Raw genomic sequence first — 17,192 nt, 5'->3', positions numbered from 1 at the left:
TTCCTTAAGATGGAAACAGGCAGGGGCTTCTGGCTGGCTCAGTCAGTTAAGCATTCAACTCTAAATTTTGACTCAGGTCATGATCTCATGGTTTGTGAGATCGAGCCCTGCACTGGGCTCTGCACTGACAGCGTGGAGCCTGCTTAGGATTCTCTCTCTCTCCGTCTCTCTCTGCTCATCACTTTCTCTCACCCTGTCTCTCAAAATAAAATAAAAACACTTTTTTAAAAAGATGGAAACAGGTAAACACGCTGAAGAGACAGAAATTTGGGTCTGGCATTTAAGGGAATTTGGTGCGAGAGATACCTATTTGAACATCAAATACATAAAAGCAGTATGTGAAGCCTGCGGCAGATAAAATGATCTGGGAATAAGGAAGGGAGAAAAAATGAAGACAAAACATTGGGGCCTGGCTGCCTCGAGTGGAAGAACATCTTCCAGTAAGACACACAACTTAAAAACTTAACTCAAAAACAGTTCCTCCTCACAAAACATCCCAAGCCCTTGATCTAACCCAGCACCTTTATCTCGCAGAAGAAGAAAACCCAGGCTCAGAGGGCTACCTGATTTACCTAAGGCCCCCCAGCTGCTTAGGCGCAGAACTGAAACTAGATGGTAAGTGACCGTTGGGGATTAGCATCGACTTAGCAACTTAGCCTTGCACGTGCACCGTATGATACGGCCGGATTCACAGGAGCCTGAGAACAAACTGGAAACTTCATTTATCTCTGCTACATCAGTCCAGCACTGTCACAGTGCCTGACCGCATAATCAGCTCAGGGTTCAAACCACATCTGACTCATCTTGTTGTCACCGCCCCTCTGCCCTGACCACTGTCTCTGCCACCCGGGGTTATTACAGAGTACAAAACTCACAGCTGATGTTCTTCTGAATGTGCACATGATCATAGACTTCCAGGGTTGAGGGAACTTAAAGTACATCTAGTATTAGTGTAACTTCCATGGACACAGACCCATGAAGTTCAGTGACCCGAGAACCCGTTAGTAGGAGAATCAGACCAAAATTCCAGTCTCCTGCTTCTTTCCATTTCACTGCCAGCCGTTAGTGCAGGAGATTTATACTAAAGACAAACTCCCGAGTCTAATTTCTTCAAATGTATACCCTGAAGCCGTCTCCCCTTAAGATACTTCTTTGAAAAAGAGCTGCATGGTCCTGAAAGTTTGTGGGGAGTCGAGGTGCTTAATACCATATTAAAGACCTCGGCAAGTCCTACAGCAAAGGAACCTGGGTCGCTCTCTAAGAATATTTCCCAAACTTATTTGACCACAGAACTCCGGCTGTTGCCCTGCCCCTGCTCTTATCTCTTCAAAACCCCACAGGTTTCCAAAGATCGTATGTTGGGAGACACCACCTTTGTCAAATTAGCAAGATTTCTTTGGTCGGCCCCAAGGAGAAGTATCAAGACTGAGAGGTCCTTGGGGCACCTGGGTGGCTCAGTCGGTTAAGCGTCCGACTTTGGCTCAGGTCACGATCTCATGGTTTGTGTGTTCAAGCCCCGCGTCCGGCTCTCTGCTGACAGCTCAGAGCCTGGAACCTGCTTTGGATTCTGTGTCTCCCTCTCTCTCTGACCCTCCCCTGCTCTCTCGCTCTCTCTCTCTCAGAAATAAATAAAACATTAAAAAATTAAAAAAAAAAAAAAAGACTGAGAGGTCCTCAGGGTGGGAACCGGGTGGGGAAGCGGTGAGAGGCAGAGAAGGAGAGAGAGGCGACACATGGTTCCAGCCCAAGAGCCATCCGCTCTGCCAGCCACAGAGGCTGAAACAGCTATTTGGGAAATTCTGACTTGGGGTCCTGGTCAGAAGAGTCAGACACTGGTCTCCAACCAAGAGTTCTTGTGGGGAAATGGGCTCTTTGGGTGCTCACGGCCACCCATCACCAGCACGCGAGCCTCCCAGGGCGGTGGGCACCATTACCAGCAATGCTCTCTCCTCGTGTCCTTCCACAGCTGCTCAGGCTTTCCCTGGCTCACTTCACCAGCTTGGTCCAAACCCAACCACATCTGGATGGCTGACAGCGGCCTTCTCCGGAGTCTCCTGACCCAATGCCTTCTCCCCTGCCATTGACCTTACACGATACAATCACATTCATTTTCTTAAAACAATACTTCACCTGCTTCAAGATATAAAAGCATGTTCTGAACTCCACAGCATCCCAAGCTCCCCTTAAGGTATTAAAACACAGCCGTGCAATGTCATTTCTCTGTGCTCCGCCGTGGAAATTCTACCACCCCGGGCTCACATCCTCTCTGTCAACTGAGCCGGCCGGCCGGAAGCAGTCCACCCTGTGCCAAGCCTCCACGCTTCCTGCTCCTTGCTTCCTGCCTATCCAATCCTGCCCAGGCTCATGCAGCGCCCGGCCCCAGAGCCCTGGCCGTGCCAACCCTTCCGGGAGTTCTCATGCTTGCAGACACTGCCTCGCGCCACGTGCATTTGCACAGGTTTCCTGTTTCCCGAATTTTCTGCTGGGTAATAAACCCAGGAAGAAACAAAAGACTATGCCTTACGATATTCAAGGCACTTAGGAAGCATTCAAAAACCGTCTTGCTGAATAAGGGAATTAATCCACATTGACCTCAGAACTATGAGTTAAGCAGAAAACTTCACGCCTAGAACACACTAGGGAAACTAACCTCATTCTGGCCCTCAAAGGCATTTAAATTTTTCTAATTCGATTGATCTTGGTTTTCAAAGATCAAAGGGAAGAAGATGGATTGATTGTGTCCCATCCCGGAGGACTCAGAGAGTTTTCGTTCTTTTTCTTCAAGACCGAGTTGTGCTTTCTGCTACCTTCTTGAAGGCTTTTTGCCACAGGCGGCTCCCCGGGGGAGAGTCTAGACTGAGTATATTACATGATATTTAAGCATGTATCTTTAAATTTTCCAAAGGTCTGGCCAAAAGAGTGTTCTTCTCAAGAACGTATTTTCTGTCGACAATTGTTTCTTCATTCATTCGTTGAATTATGCAGAAAGCATTTAGCAAGCAAGTCCCTGAGACACAGTGGTGGTTAGAAGACAATTCTGAGGCACCCACGGTCGAACACACTTTTGCTCAAAATGCATCCAAGGTATACACTGGCAACAAAATCACTTGAGGGAAGAGGTTTAAAAAAAAAAAAAAAAAAAACAGGTTCCCCGGACACTGCACAAAAAGCTTTTTTTTTTTGCAACTTTTTTTTTTTTTTTTTTTACAAATAGTTTATTGTCAAATTAGTTTCTACATAACACTCAGTGCTCATCCCCAAAGTGCCCTCCTTCATGCCCATCCCCCCCTCCCCCCCACATCCATCAGTCCTCAGTTTTTGTCAGCATTCAAGAGTCTCTCATGGTTTGCCTCTCTCCCTTTCCCCCACCATTTCCGCCCTTCTTCTCCCCCTTGTTCCTCCGTCAAGTTCCTCCTAATCCTCCTATACGTGCAAACATATGGTATTTGTCCTTCTCTGCCTGACTTATTTCGCTCAGCATAACACCCTCAAGGTCCATCCATGTTGCTACACATGGCCAGATTTCATTGTTTCTCATTGCCATGTAGTATTCCATGGTATAGATAAACCACATCTTCTTGATCCATTCATCTGTTGATGGACACTTAGGCTCTTTCCATGTTTTAGTTATTGTGGAGAGTGCTGCTATGAACATTGGGGTACATGTGCTCTATGCCTCAGCATTTCTGTATCCCTTGGGTAAATTCCTAGCTTCTTAATAAAAAAATTTTTACACTTACTCATTTTGAGAGACAAAGAGAGACAGAGCATGAGTGGGGGAGGCGCAGAGAGAGAGGGAGACACAGAATCCGAAGCAGGCTCCAGGCTCCCAGCTGACAGCACCAAGCCCAACTTGGGGCTCGAGCTCACGGACTGCGAGATCAAGACCTTAACTGACTGAGCCACCCAGGTGCCCCGAAACTTTCTTATTCAGTAAGTCTGTGGTGGGGCCTACATTTTAAAAAAATCTCTCCAGGTGATTCTGACAGATACTCAAGTTTGAGACCCACTGGCCAGTGGAAAAGACAGGCTTATAAGGAGATCATTATAAAACAGTGGTGCCTGCTTACAGTGGAAGGGAAGTTCATGATGTATAAGGGCGGTGCACAGAGAGAAACGAAGTAGTGCTAAAAAGTTAGGTGTGGCAATGAGAAAGACCTGCATTCAAACTCTGATTCTGCCACTGACTTCCTGTGACTCATGCTGTGTGTCCTTCTATATGAAATAGACTATCATTAAGGTTTCAGTGAGATTTTATATACATATATATATATATATATACACACTCACACATATACATAAAGGGCTTCATATAAATCTTAGTACACAATAAACATCACTGTGAATTCATCATGATCGTTTAATTATATTTTCTCTATTTTTTTTTTAGTTTATTTATTTTGAGGGAGAGAGAGAAATGGCAGGCGAGGGGAGGAGAGAGGGAAAGAGAGAGAATCCCAAGCAGACTCCACGCTGTCAGCACAGAGCCCGACACAGGTCTTGAACTCAATAACTGTGAGATCATGACCTAAGATGAAGTCGAGAGTCAGAGGCTCAACCAACCGAGCTACCCAAGTGCCCCATGATCATTTACTTATTAAAACATTTAAAAAAAAAAAAGAGAGAGGTTACTCTCCTTACTCTCCCTCTCTCTTTCTCTCAAAAATAAATAAATAAAAATAAGCACTTAAAACAGAGAGGGCAGATCAGACAGTCTTTCCTGAGAAAAACGGAGTCTGAATTTAATTTTAGAGCAGTGTCTCCAAGTCTAACTGTATTCTTGAAGCTCCCAAGATTTCTAGAATTTTAAAAATTTTATATCTACAATTCTATAATTCTTAATACAATACTCGTGAGAACCAGATACTGTCATGCAATTTCAGTGCCTGCCTTTTTATTTGTGTTCATGACTGCACAGACGCCAGGTGGGAGCCAGATCAGGTCAAGGACCAGTCCACAAACGGAACTGCACGGCCGGTTCCGTCTGCTCGCCATAGACGTCAATGCCACGTTCGTGCTGCGAGCGGATGTGGGATATGGACTCTGACCCCTTACATACCAACACCTACTGGTTCATGAGCAGAAACCTGAGGCATAAATACACAAAGCAGGATGGTTCTGTCTCTAATTCTATTAGTAATCGCACGAGATTCTCATCTGGAGCAACTTCAATGCCACCACAGTGCCAAACCTTATCTTCAAGTGGATAGACAGTTCAGCAAATTATCAAATGACACCTCATTAAAAATGACATTTGACCATTTCTTACTCGTAGTTCGATTAAGTATGAGATTTGATTTTCCTGAACTTATAAACCCTTGAGGCTATTATTAACAATTTGTTTAACATATTTATACCAATGGGCATTTTCTCCGTATGTATTTATTACATTTAAATAACAAACCCAGATCAGGGGCGCCTGGTTGGCCCAGTCGGGTAAGTCTCTAACTCTTGGTTTTGGCTCAGGTCATGATCTCACAGTTTTGTGAGTTTCAGCCTCCAATCGGGCTCTGTCCTGACAGCATGGAGACTGCTTGGGATTCTCTCTTTCTCTCTCTCTCTCTCTCTCTCTCTCTTTTTTTCTCTGCCCCTCCCCACTCGTGATGTCTCTATCTCTCTCCAAAATAAATAAATAAACTTTAAAAAGTTAACCAGGGGTGCCTGGGTGGTTCAGTCAGTTAAGCGTCTGAATGTGGCTCAGGTCATCATCTCACAATTCGTGAGTCGGAGCCCCGTGTTGGGCTCTGTGCTGACAGCTCAGAACCTGGGACCTGCTTTGGATTCTGAGTCTCCCTCTCTCTCTGCCCCTCCCCTGACTCACACTCTGTTTCTCTCTCTCTCTCTCTCAAAAATAAATAAACATTAAAATTTTTTAAAGCAAATAAATAAACAACAGACCCAAATTAAACATAGGGCAGGCCCTAAGGTCCCCTGGTTCCACTGTATCTTTACCCCCCACACGAGTGGTTAGTTCCAACCAACCATATCATGTGACACAGTAAAATAATGTTTTTAATTTCTTTTATTGCGTTTATAGCTATGTTTAACTTATAAATTTGGTTGGGCTTTATGGTTGCAGAAGAACTATAAGCATAAGAAGTATAAACCTAGTTTTACGTTTGTACATATTTTAATAACATCTATATAATCAACTACGCTGAGGAGCTGAAAAAACTTTTTGCTATAAAATATGTCTATATATTGCTCAGGTTTGAGGAACATCGAATTGGATAATCCCAAGGGAAGAGGTTTAGAGAACTGAGTCTAGTCCATCAGCACCTGTCTCCCATGAAAAGCCTTTCACTCCCCTTCTCTCACCAAGGGTAAGCAGTGGAGAATCCATTCCTTCCGAAATCCATGACCAAAGCCACCCCTGCAGCATGTCTGTCCCACATAGCCTCCTGTGCCATTTCGTTAACTTCTCAAAGCACCTACATCAGCATTAGGAAAACTACTATTCTGGGGGGGGGTGGTGAGGTGGCGGGTCAAAAGAATATCTTCTTTGAATGTAGAACACCCTTTACCTTATACTTGAAGCCATTTCCCTGGCCCTAAGAACTGTGGCTAGTGGTGTGACTGGGAATTGCTGAGATCTGATCAAAAGAAATGACGTGGGTCTAGATGGCACCGCACTTTGTCACCACACTCATCTAACCTCTCATGACCAGTGTTTTAACCCCTCGTGACCAGTGGGGTGGATGCATATTGCTGGATCTCACAGTAGAAACTATGATAACCTCATCATAGGGATGGATTTGCGTGTACTTTTGAATAGCACCATAGTACTTCTCCAACAGCCCTGAGGAACTGTGGCTGAGTAAATCTGGGAACAAATCAGGAATGACAATTATGGTTTATGTGTCTACAAAGCTCCAGAGTAAGACCTTTAGAGGCTCTGAGCACTGGAAGTATTATAGCACTTTCCCCCTCTCACCCCACCAAGTACTTGGTTATTTAAAAAACACCACCACCACTATAATATAGCAGTAAGTATAAGAACATTCAACAAAGTTTCTATTTTTTTTCATTGTGATCTTTTCAATGCTTCCTTGGAAAATCACGTTATCAGCTTACTTCCAAAAGAAAGTGGAAATACCCCTGCTCGTACCTTAATTACCTTTGTGCAAAGCAATATCGTTAAGTGTATCTACACTTTTCACACACACCATCTCACCTGAAATAAGGACTTGTTACATCCAGTCTGCAGATAACAAATATGGGGCCATTTGTAATGTGTCGAGTTTTTTTCTTTTTTTTTTCTATTTACCTGCCCAAGAACTTCACCAGACTTTTCTTAGCCCTGCCAAACTCAAATGACAACTTAGATCTTAAACACTGAAATCCCTTTAAGGATTCCTACTTTTTGGGAAGTTAGGCTTGGAAATGAGACCTTCGGCCTATTTCAGTGTTCCTTCTGTCTCCCAGATTACTCTGCCCAAGGCCTGAAACTCTGGTGATAGGATCATCAGCAAGTGTGAAGTCTTTATGTCTCATTTATAGGATAACATTAGACTTTCTGAGTGTCTTTGATTGAATATTTTTCATAGATGTTGGCAACTATGTGATCAACTGGAAAATTAAAGTCAGGAGACCTGGGATCCTAGAACTGGAATTTCCTACAACTAAGCATATAGCACAGCAGAGCACCCCCCAGCTTGTTCTGGAGGATGTGGGCTACCTGTGGAACCAGGAGAGGGGCCAAAGTGAGCACCATTAAGTCACAAAAATGAGCGAGGCAAGTAAATACCGGAAAGATGTGAAGAGATAATAGGAAGACCATCAATCACCTCCTATGCTGCAAAAACAAAGTTTGCCACCAAAAACACAGCAAAAGTTTAGAAAGTCACTTTTCACAGCCCTTTGGGGGATGCACATGAGTCTAGAACTTACATCCTAGCTTGATAGCCCTTTGGTGATAAATGACGAAACAAAAGGTTTACACATTTTTTCACCTCCACACATGATATTAAGCAACAGTTAACTCACAGTTAACTAACAGTTAACATGACGCTTACTGTTCAAATGAGATTTTTGTTGTTGTTGTTTTATAATTCTTCCTAAATGAAAGGGGACTCAGAGAAGAGTGAACCCTCAGTGTGGCAGGGAGGGTGAAAGGTAAAGACTTCTTGTCCCAGGGGTCTGAGCGAACGCACGAGAGAAGAAGCAAGATTAGGAGAAAAAGACACTAGCTCTGCCCATCATCAAACCAGGAGAAGCCGAATTTGGGCTTTTATACCCTGAAACCTGGAGTGGTGAGTCATCCGTCTCCAGGAATAACCATTCTCTACTGACTGTGTTTTTAAAAATTAGCCCTGCATGTTTATATACCCCAAGCGCACCAAGTGTTCATGTGTGAGTTTATGCCTCTTCGTTTGTATTCACAAAGACATTAGCTCCTTTCTTCAATTTTCACAGTTCATGAGAAGCAGGAACTGAGGCCAGTGCTTTCTTTAAAAAAATTTTTTAATGTTTATTTTTGAGAAAAGAGAGACAGAGCATGAGCAGGGGAGGAGCAGAGAGAGAGGGAGACATAGAATCCGAAGCAGGCTCCAGGCTCTGAGCTGTCAGCACAGAGCCCAACGTGGGGCTCGAACCCATGAACCTTGAGATCATGACCTGAGTCAGTCAGAAGCTTAATGAACTGAGCCACCCAGGTGCTCCATGAAGGCAGAACTTCTGATAGCAAGCCCAGTGCTTGCACCATTTCTTGGTAACCTGACTCTCTAGACATTGTGATCTCACAGAATAACCAAGCAATAAAAATTTATTAAACTGTCTTCCATCTTCAAAGATAGTATAAGGGGCTTCAATTACAGTCCTCTGAGAATTTTCCCAGCAACAAACAACACTGTGTTGGCATATAATAAGACCTTAATAGAATATATATTGACAGCTCAGCAAATACTAACGGGTTAGGCTGCACAGTGAGTTACAGAGATCACCCAAGACATGTTTCTTGCTAGACTAGGTGATTGTGACCAAAAGAACTAGGGATTCCAAGAAGTAAGATCTGAGTTGGCCAGCGGATCTGAAACTCAGGCTGGCCTTTAGAGAAGGGTGGCATTTAGCTAACATAAGAGGACAGATGAGACATTCATAGTACATGGGACATAGTACATTGTACATAGTACAATCACTGTAGTGATTGAAGACTTAGCTCTAAAAGTGAAAATGGTGTGTGTTGGTATGGACTGTGATTAACATTAATTGAACTAGAAGATATAGAAAGTTTATATTGCCCTGTATAGATGAGAAGACTGAAATGCAGATAGGTTTAAAAAATACTTGCACAAAATTGAACTGCTAACAGGTGGCAAAATTAAAATTAAAAACTCAAAACCCCCCAAATGAATAATCCAATTAAAAATGGACACAAGACATGAATATACATTTCTCCAAAGAAGACGTCCAGATGGCCAACAGACACATGAAAAGATGCTCAACGTCACTCATTATCAGGGAAATACAAATCAAAACCACAATGAGATACCACCTCGCACCTGTCAGAATGGCTAAAATCACCAACACAAGAAGCAACAGGTTTTGGCAAGGATGTGGGGAAAGAGGAACCCTTTTGGTGGGAGTGCAACCTGGTGCAGCCACTGAGGAAAACAATATGGAGGTTCCTCAAAAAGTTAAAAAAGGATGTCCGGGTGGCTCATTCAGTTAAGTGTCCAACTTCAGCTCAGGTCATGATCTCACAGTTCATGAGTTCGAGCTCTGCATCAGGCTCTTTACTGACAGCATAGAGCCTGGAGCCTGTTTCAGATTCTGCATCTCCCTCTCTCTCTGCCCCTCCCCTGTTCACACTCTGTCTCTCTGTATATATGTCAAAAATAAACATTAAAAAGAAAGTTAAGAATAGAACTGCCCTTTGATCCAGCAATTGCACTACTAGGGATTTACCCAAAGAATACAAAAATGCTAACTCAAAGGGATACTTGCACCCCAGTGCTTATAGCAGCAATAGCCAAACTATGGAAACAGCCCAAGCGTCTATCAATTGATGAATGGATAAAGAAGATGTGGTATATATACTCAATGGAATAGTACTCAGCTATTAGAAAAGAATGAAATCTTGCCATGTGCAATGACATGGATGGAGCTGGAGGGTATTAAGCCAAGTGAAATAAGCCAGTCAGAGAAAGACAATTACACATGATTTCACCGATATGTAGAATCGCAGAAACAAAACAAATGAGCAAAGGGAAAAAAAGATAGAGAGAAACAAACCAAGAAACAGACTCTTAACTACAGAAAACAACCTGATGGTTACCAGAGGGGGGATAGGTGTAGGTTAGGTGAACTAGGTGATGGGGAGAAAGGAGGGCACTTGTCATGCTGAGCACCGGGTGATGTACAGAAGTGTTCAAACACTATACTGTCACCTAAAACTAGTATTACACTGTATGTTAACTAACCAGACTTTAAATAAAAACTTAAAAATAAAAAGCTTACTCTTTTAACCTGGCCTATCCCACTCTTTCTACCATACTATGATTTTAAGCAAGAATATTTATATGTTACGTTAGTTAAAACAAATAACCAAAAAACCAAACAAAAACCATATGACTATTCTTACAGGTGATAGCTATTATAATGTGAATGACGTGGCAAATAGATTTCCCAAATTTCTGCTATTAGCCTGTTAGTCCTTATCAATAGTTTTAACCATTAATAGCAAGGAGTTTGCCTCCATTTTCTTTATTAAATAAGATATTGAAGTTATGATACAATAGCAATAGTCATCTGAAAATACAATTAATAACTTTTAAATGGGAAGGTTCATCATTCTAACTATAAAAAAGGTCTGTCTTCAAGTAAGAAACTAGCCAGGATGAAATCAGAGTGTTGGAAATTTCAGATTTGGGACTTTAAACCGTTTTCAGTTCATAGCAAAACAGCAGAAACTAGAGTGTTCTCTTAAACCACCCTGGGTCCCCAACACACACACACAACCTCTCCCACATCAACATCCTAAGTGCAGTGGTACATCTCTTACAATCATACATTATCGTCACCTGAAGTCCATAGTTCACATTAGGGTTCACTTTTGGTGTGTGGTACATTCAGACGAAGTTATAATGACATGTATTTACCATTAAGCATCATACAGAATAGTTTCACTGTCCAAAAAATCCTGTGTTTTGCATATTCATCTCTCCCTTCCCACTAACCCCCAGCCAACCACTCACTTTTTTTTTAATGTTTTTATTTATTTCTGAGAGAGAGAGAGAGAGAGAGAGAGAGAGAGGCAGCGTGAGCAGGGGAGGGTCAGAGAGAGAGGGAGACACAGAATCTGAAGCAGGCTCCAGGCTCTGAGCTGGCTGTCAGCACAGAGCCCGATGCGAGGCTCGAACCCATGACCGTGAGATCGTGACCTGAGCCGAAGTCGGACGCTTAACCAACTGAGCCACCCAGGTGCTCCAACTACTCATCTTGCTACTGTCTCTAGTTTTGCTCTTTTCCAGAATGTCCTAGAGTTGGAACCACACAGAATGTAACCTTTTCGGATTGGCATCTTTCACTTAGTAGTATGCATTCAATGTTCTTCCATGCCTTCTCATGGCCCAATGGCTAATTTCTTTTTACTGCAGAATAACATTCCATTGGAAGGATCGCAGCAGGTTATCCACTTGGCAATGGCAAATAAAGCTGCTAAAAACATCGCAAACACCTAAGGCAAGTTTCCGGATGGACATATGTTTTCAATTCATTTGGGTAAGTACCAAATGAATCATCATCATTTTTTAAATCATAGGATAAGTGTATGTTTAGTTTTATTTAAGAAAAAAAAAAAAAAACCTGCCAAATCATCTTCCAAACGGGCTGTACCATTTTGCATTCCCACCAGCAGCGAGTGAGAGTTCTTGTGGCTCCACCCACGCCAGCATTTTGGTGATGTAGCTGTTCTGGATTTTGGCCATTCTAACAGGTGTTGTTTTCTTTCTTTTTTAAAATGTTTTTATTTATTTCTGAGAGAGAGATACACACACAGAGGGAGCAGGCGAGGGTCAGATAGAGAGGGAGATACAGAATCTGAAACAGGCTCCAGGCTCTGAGCTAGCTATCAGCACAGAGCCCGATGCGGGGCTCGAACCCACAAACTGTGAGATCATGACCTGAGCCGAAGTCGGACGCTTAACCGAATAAGCCACCTGGGCGCCCCACCAACTGTCGTTTTCATTTCAAGTTTTCTAATGACATATCGTGTTGAACACCTTTTCATAAGCTTACTTGGTTATCGGTGTTCTTCCTTGGTGAGATGTCTGTTCGGATCTTTTGCCCATTTTTTAATCAGACTGTTCCTTTTCTTATTATTGAATTTCAAGAGTTCTTTGCATATTTTGGATAACCATCCTCTATCAGATGAGTTTTTGCCAATATTTTCTGCCAGTCTGTGGCATGTATCCTCATTGTCTTGACATTGCCTTTCACAGAGCAGAAGTTTCTCATTTTAATGAAGCCTAGCTTAGCAATTCTTTCAAGAATCAGGTCTTTAATAGGTGATGGGGATTAAGGAGTGCATTTGTCATGATAAGCACAAGGTGATGTATACAGAACTGTTGAATCACTATATTGCACACCTAAAACTAATATAACACTGCATGTTAACTACCTTGCATTAAATTTTTTTAATTTTTTAAAACATTTTTATTTATTATTGAGAGACAGAGAAAGACAGAGCATGAGCAGGGGAGGGGTAGAGAGAGGAGGAGACACAGAATCTGAAGGAGGCTCCAGGCTCTGAGCTGTCAGCACAGAGCCTGACACGGGACTCGAACTCACAAACTGCAAGATCATGACTTGAGCCAAAGTCGGACGCTTAACTGATGGAGCCCCCCAGGCACCCCGATATTTTTTAAAGAAAGAATCATGTGTCTGGTGTTGTGTCTAACAAGTCATCGCCATACCTGAGATCACCTAGACTTTCTTCTATATTATCTTCTAGAGTTTTTTGTTTCCCAAGTTCCTAAGGATAGGGATTATGTCTTCTACTTCTGGATCCTTCGTTCTCATTTTTTATATATTCGACAGATACTCACTGAATGTATACTATATCCACTACATCTTAGCCCTGAACTGGCCAGACACTAAGTGCACAAGAAAAACTTTTTAGTGAATAAGAGTCTCCAAACTGTAGCTATACAACATTATAAACAATTTGAGAGGCGTCAATATGATTTATTCTTTTCTACCCCCATAATAACTGGTGTAGGACATACAAAGGATGTTTAATAAATACAGATTGAGTAATTGATTAAAAAAAAGAAATGTAATAAGGCGCCTGGGTGGCTCAGTCAGTTAAGCATCTGACTTTGACTCAGGTCATGATCTCACAGTTTGTGAGTTTGGGTCCCCAATCAGGTATGAGTCCTGCCTCTCTCTCCCTCTCTCTCACTCTCCCTCCCTCTATCTCTCTGCCCCTTGTGGGATTCTCTGTCTCTCCTTCTCCCTGTCTCTCTCTGCCTCTCATTCACTTGCACCTTCTCTCTCTCAAAAAAAAAAACAAAAAAAAAAAAAAGAAAAAGAAAAAAAGAAATGTAATAGTAATATAACATGTTAATAATACTGAAACTGTGTACAAAAGGAAAGGGAGTATATGGGAACTCTGTGCTTTCTTCTGTTTTTCTGTGAAACTAAAGCTGCTCAAGAAGATAAAGTCTATTGATTTTTTAAAAATAAATTACGAAAAATAAAATATTAAACTTCAGATCTTATTTTTTGTATAATATCTGGCTCTGCTGACAATCACTGTACAAGACCTATTTTTGAATTACAGTTAAAATTTAAAAAGCAAAATCTTGGGGCACCTGGCTGGCTCAGTCAGGTGAGTATCCAACTTCAGCTCAGATCTTGATCTCATGGTTTATGAGTTCGAGTCCCACATCAGGCTCGCTGCTGTCAGTGCAGAACCTGCTTCAGATCCTCTGTCTCCCTCTTCCTCTGCCCCTCCCCCACTCATTCTCATTCTCTCTCTCTCTCTTAAAAATAAATAAACACTTAAAAAAATAAAAATCTTATTAACCCAATCCTGGATACCAATTTTCCAAATTGAACTTTGTCCAAATTCATACCCGTGCTCCCCAGAATGTAAAGTAGTGATTGTCTAAAGTAATGAATGATCAGGGCACCTAGGTGGCCCAGTCGGTTAAGCATCTGACTTCAGCTCCGGTCATGATCTCAGAGTTTGGGAGTTCAAGCCCCATGTTGCTCTCTGTGCTGACAGCTTGGAGCCTGGAGCCTGCTTCAGATTCTGTGGCTTCTTTTCTCTCTGGCCCTCCCCCACTTGTGCTCTGTCTCTCTCTCAAAAATAAATAAACATTAAAAAAAAATAATAAAGTGAGAATTCAAACTGGTGCAGCCACTCTGGAAAACAGTATGGAGTTTCCTCGGAAAATTAAAACTAGACCCATCCTACGACCCAGCAATTGCACTACTAGGTATTTACCCAAAGGAAACAGGTGTGCTGTTTCGAAAGGACACATGCACCCCGATGTTTATAGCAGCGCTATCGACAATAGCCACAGTATGGAAAGAGCCCAAGTGTCCATCAATGGATGAATGGATAAAGAAGAATAAAAAAGGGGCTCCTGGGTGGCTTAGTCGGTTGAGCGTCCGACTTTCGCTTAGGTCATGATCTCGCGGTTCGTGGGTTCGAGCCCCGCATCGGGCTCTGTGCTGACTGCTAGCTCAGAGCCTGGAGCCTGTTTCAGTCTGTGACTCCCTTCTCTCTCTGACCCTCCCCTGCTCACGCTGTCTCTCTCTCTCCTAGAAATAAATAAAACATTAAAAAAAAAAAGAAGAATCAAAAAGATTTGGGAATCAAAAGGATGAAAATTTGCCATTTGCAACTATGCGGATGGAACTAGAGGATATTATGCTAAACAAAATTAGTCAGTCAGAGAAAGACATATTATATGACGTCATTCATATGAGGAATTTAAGACATCAAACAGATGAACATAAGGGAAGGGAAGCAAAAATAATATAAAAACAGGGAGGGGACAAAACATAAGAGACTTTTAAATACAGAGAACAAACAGAGGGTTGCTGGAGGGGTTGTGGGAGGGGGGATGGGCTAAACGGGTGAGGGGCATTAAGGAATCTACTCCTGAAATCATTGTTGCATTACGTGCTAACTTGGGTGTAAATTTCAAAATAAATAAATTATTAAAAAATAATAATAAAGTAATGAATGATCACAAAATCCACAATCTTGTTGGTCTTTTTGGTCACTAACTCCTAGAAGAGCACCTGATAGACAGCAAGCACACAATAATTATCTGCTACGAAATGCATAAGTGAAGTCAGCAAAAACAGAGTTATGACAGAGCTTTCCAGAATGCTATACAACTCCCAATGGATTAAAAATTTTTGATTTAAAAAAAAAATCAGCACGACTGGTGTAAAGACATAAAAGCAGCGGGATAGAACTCTTAGACATGAGAGTCCGCCAAGCTTTTAATTGTTGGATTTTTCTGAACTCATTCAGTGTTCAAAATCTTAAAAGAAAGAAATGAAAATAAAAAACTAGATGACCCGTCCTTCTTTTTAATCCATCTCCCAGCTCAATGCATCTGTGGCTGCCTGAGCCCTTAAGATCCTAATGACGATCTTGTGTATGTTTAATTGTGCTGGACTGGCTGCCTGAGAAACATGTCCGAAAGGGCATGCCACCTGCCGACTTCGTGGACGCTGCACTGTCCAGTATAGAAAGCTCCTTACACATGATCTTATCTGAGCCTAAAATGGAGGGGATAAAAACTCACGGGAGAGACAGATGAGGACCTTGAGGCCCTAGGAGGTTAAGAGACTTGTCTGAGGTCAAAAACCTGGAAAACGCTGGTGCTGGGACCGACACCTTCCCCAGTGTTCTTTTCCCTCGCTACCTTTTGCACGCGAGGCTCTGTGCTTCACACTCCCTCCGCTCTGGCACACTCACCATGGAGCAGGCAGCATCAACCTCTGAGCAGGAGGGCGCCTCCTCCAACACTTCTTTGGTGTCTCTCGAGGCACAAAACACAACCCCTGAGACAGGGGAATGGGTGAGCCACTGCAGAACATGCTCTCATTCTGGAGAAGCCCAGCTGAACCTAGGGGCTTCGGAGCGAGTCTAAGCCCTTTGCCTTTTCATCGCGTCTCCAGGCCTCAGTGATACTTGGGCGGGGCCTACCTGACCTGACCTTTCTCAGTGCTGGGAGGCCAAGGTGAGACGCCAGCTAACATGTATATATATACCCCACCAAATGCTGGGATTCGCCTTTGCTTGGAGAATCACGGCAACTTGGAAACGTCAAAGAGTTCCCCGCCAAACAGAAAGAACAGAAAGCAAAAATGAGAAAGGAAACCAAAATAAGAAGAGAATTGTTTTCAACCAAGTCATGTCTGAATAACACAAGCTCTATCATAACAAATTCAAATGTATGCACGTGAGATGACAAGGGGCAGAGAAAGTTTAGGGAGACCGCCACGTTAGCCATTAGGTGAGGGGTGCTCTGGTGAATATTCCTGGAGAGGCGACTGGACATCTTAGTTCCTTTATTAAGCTACGGTTACTTAAAATTTTTAAACAGAGTGTTTTATACAGGCAGTGAATAAATGCTTACTGAATAGGATAAAACCAAATAAAATGGAACCCAGAACAGCCAGAGATAAACAATTTGGAAATATCGGAGAAGTGAAGCAGGATGGGGAGGGGACGCAGGGACTTGGGAGTGAAGAGAAGGACAGAGAAACAGGTGAACACGAACGAGGCAAGCCCGATGTGCCCCTAGTGGTCTCAGCTTGGAAGCCCTGGTCGGACCAGTCTGACATTGGCGGACTTCTACAGAAGCTCAAAACTTGAGTTTCTCTTTTTATTAACTCATCTCTCTCTTTTCTGAATGCGTTTTACATTCAGTTACAACAACTGTAGTAATTGTGACTCAAAGCTTTCCTTGTAATGGGGTTATCTTCTCATTGTGATGGACCCCAAGTCTTTTCATTGTGATGGGATTAACCTGCCTTATAATATATAGGATCCCTTCTCCCCTACTTGCCCCAAACTGCCAATCCTTTTTCTCCTGGTGTTGTGTAGACCCCCTGCCAAGTAATCCACACTTGTGATTCGTTACCCATGAAAAGATGGTAGTAGGCACAAGAGCGGTCTCGGGTATTAAGGGAAAGTTTTTGGTGGCGGTGGGAGGAAG

The sequence above is a fragment of the Hyaena hyaena genome, unplaced genomic scaffold (assembly GCF_003009895.1).
Source record: "Hyaena hyaena isolate Hyena2069 unplaced genomic scaffold, ASM300989v1 scaffold_275, whole genome shotgun sequence".
Classification (NCBI taxonomy): Eukaryota; Metazoa; Chordata; class Mammalia; order Carnivora; family Hyaenidae; genus Hyaena; species Hyaena hyaena.
This window is presented reverse-complemented; position numbering follows the sequence as displayed.